Here is a 3,739-nt window from a genome sequence, read left to right on the forward strand (position 1 = left end):
TAAAAATTAGTTGTTAAAAAAGTAAAAAAATCAACATGTTTAAAATGGACGTACTGAAATTTTGGTAATGATTATAGAGTTGCTACGCTTTCTAAATCGTACCTAACTAGTAATGGAATGACCATGCAAAATTTGAAATCGATAGGACAATTCTAACATGCCTAAAAAAATTTATAAATGGAAAGACTGAGATATTTTGCAGGGATCTAAAGGAATAAGGCATTGACCGATAAGACATTGATGTACATACACCGCCAATAATAATACACAAAATTACCTATTATGTAGATTAAAATTAGTGGTTGGAACTTTGAACACTTGACTTAAGGAACCAACCGATTAAAATGCACTGTAGTTCCGAAAGTTGATAGGCCAACGAATAAGAAAACGTTGTCATAAAACTTTGGGGACTAATGTAATTAACAGCCCATTGTCCCCTCTCTCAGGATATCTTGAGAGATCTGTAATATTTTGGAAGGACTAACAATTACAGCTCAACTAAGGATTATATATTTTCGATATCACATTGTACTATGATCAGAAAAGACATAAACATTATGATCTAGGCGAATTCCAGACAAACCAGGGAGGGAGGGGACATTGGGCTATTTGTTACACTAGTCCCCGAAGTTTTATGACAAAGTTTTCTTATTCAATGGCTCTACAATTTTGGGTACTTTGGATTTTGATTGGTTGGTTCAATAGGTTGTAATTTACAGAAGAGATAATTTTGTGTGTATTCATTAGGGATGTACTTCAATTTATCGGCTATTGTCTTATCCCTTTAGATCCCTGTAGACCGACAGACTTACTAAAAATAAAGAATTATTTCAAAGCTAACTTACTTCCTACTTTTTCTTATTTTTGGTAGATTTTTCTCATTTTACTTTATGTTCAATAATTTTAGATTTTAGTATGATGAAAGAATTTTGATTAAGCTGTCTTCGTACAAACAAGAACAAATTTTGCTCATTATAAGTGCAACAAACACGTAGCTTTTTATAGTTCCAAATGATAGGCAAATACACTGACTAAATTATCTATTTAAATTTACCAATGGAAGGCCAGTATGACGTCATTTTATATAGGCAGGCACTATAAAAAGCTTCAGCAAACACATGTAAAAATTAACTTTGGGAGAAAAGAAGAGTAACTGTTAAATAATACATGCATGATATTTTTATGTGTTTTGCAAATTAAGATATTAGAGTACACATAAAGTGTACGAACTTTTTCGTCTTTATCAAAGTTTAATTAGTCATTTTTTGGCAGGATGTCTTACAGAAAGCCTTAGTTATACAGTAGCTGTTCCAATAAGTTATTACAAAATGTAATAAATGGAAAATTTGGTTCTGCAGCAGGTAAGCTACTATGAAAATGTGTTTGCTGGTCTGCATATATTCGTCTTTATTAAGTGCAGAACATAATTAATATAACAGTCACAGAAAAAAAGACAATAGGCAGATAATGACACTGCCGTGGAAGGTCCAGTTATTTTTTTTGTCTAAACAACAAACATGCAACAAACCCTTTGATCGAAGGACTTTATATGTAAGTTCTAGCTTTTTATGGTAATAATATGTGCCTGTTTATGAACCAAAGCATTCCTTCTAATTTTCTATGAATGTCAACTTCCATAGATAGCGTCATCATTTTCAATATCTTTTGTATGTTGTAGTTTGTTCCGAGCTCAAACCAACAACCTGCCCGATAGCCAAAAACGTTACCACAAGCGCTAATACCAGGGTAAAATTACGGCATATAGGTTAATGTTGAAACCAAGAATTTATTGATTTTTCAAATTTATTTCAATATACATATATAATAATCATTTACAACGTCAATAGATTGTTTTATTTTATAAATAAAATATAATTATCTTAACATATGATTAATTCTATTCTTTAAACTCTTCAAATATTTTAAATATAAAATAGATAATTAACTTCGGATCATGGAAAAAAACGAAGTAGCTGGTTTCATCGTATTTTCACCGTAGCTTTTGATAGGTTATTTTAGGTTGGGCAAATTTTAATGCTTTCCCCGAAGAGGCTAGAAATTTGAGAAAAGCTACTTTGAAAATACAACAAAACCCGCTACTTCGTTTTCTTTCCATGTTCCATACCTTCTTTTTAATACATGTTTGTTACTCTCTATTAAACAGGTAATCTGGTATTAATATTTGACAATTCAAGTATAGTCCCTTTCGTGGCAACGCCCCTTAACGGGCGATTCGTCGTATTCTTAAAATGGCTTTTGATAGGTTATTTTAGGTTAGGTTAGGTTATATTGGGTTAGGTGATTGCCCCATATGGTTAGGCAATTATGTTTTCTTTGTATTAAGAACAAAACATATACATATGTGAAGTTAAAGTTATTTTGTATCATTACTAACCCAGTTATATAGTAGCTGCACTACTAACTAATTTCTTTGTGCAATAGTCTAAAATTACTATCAAAATACATAAATGAAATTTAAAATACATTTATAATTAAACTTTCTTCTTTGAAGAAAAATACAAATAATAAAGCAGGATCCACAAAAACATTGTTGTAGACTTATCGAAACTCTTAATGAAAAAAAAACATTTTATCTATAAAATATAAGTTTAAAATTCATTTTCGTGGATCTAACTGGTTTACATTGAGAAACATGACAATTTTATTATCCAGTATCATCACATTTTTTCATCACAGAATTTTTTTTAATTTATACTTTTGATTTCGTTAAAAAACACCAATAAAATAAAATATTTTTTTTGTATTAAAGCTACTTTATAAGTTGGTTTGCTTGTTGGTCTATCTGCCTGTAGATAGCACTAAAGTGTGTTATCTTTTATTTAACATGGAGAGAGATGCCAAAGGACTGTAAATTTTACTGGCCTCTTCTTTTCCTCAAATAATTGCATGCTGCTAAATGATTAATTAGGGGGGGGGGGGGGCATAATTTTATCATCCATTGCCAGAACCTCGAATTTCTAAATCATTTTGTACTTTTGCCCAATATATTTATATTTTTTCTCTCAGATGCTTGACTTTTTTCATAAAATATTTATCTTTTTATTTACTTTTTACTGTATATTTGAGCTTTTACAATATTTTTTTTCTTAAAATCTTTTGATCACTTTTGAAATGGAGTTTTATTATATTTTAAACATAAGAAACTTGTAAACAATTAATTGGTAATTTTCCATCTTTTGCAATATAAACATCAACTTTTGGATCCATTTCACACAATGGCGACTCCTTGCGGTGGTGTTTATAATTAATAATCAACCTACAATTATTCGGTTCAGAAACTTTATCTTTCACCTCAATATTTGGATGATCAGCTGATATTGGTTGGCGCGTCAATTCAATGTTGTCTTCACTATTTTGGCGGGAGAGAGAATAATAAGATTCAGAATCATATTCATCATTATGCTCATCATCATTATTGTCAAACTCTAAATCAAACGACTCTTTATTATTGCTTGCATCAGATGCATTATCATCACCCTCAATATCTTTTACAAACTGTTCAGTGTTATCATTATCAAATTTATCAGACTGAAATGATTGGTTAGCGCTGCCATGCTCATGATCTTCAGAGTCGCTGTGATCATCTGGAGAAGATGCCAATGTTGCTGCTCCCATCATCAGTGCACTGGTTGATGTTGTAGCTGACAGTGGTTCTAGAAAAAGCTGCTCTATGATTCTATTTGCATTAAGAAGACTTTTCTTTTAAATAAGACTTTTC

This window comes from Acartia tonsa, chromosome 1, assembly GCF_053477335.1.
Source record: "Acartia tonsa isolate MP-2025a chromosome 1, ASM5347733v1, whole genome shotgun sequence".
Lineage (NCBI taxonomy): Eukaryota > Metazoa > Arthropoda > Copepoda > Calanoida > Acartiidae > Acartia > Acartia tonsa.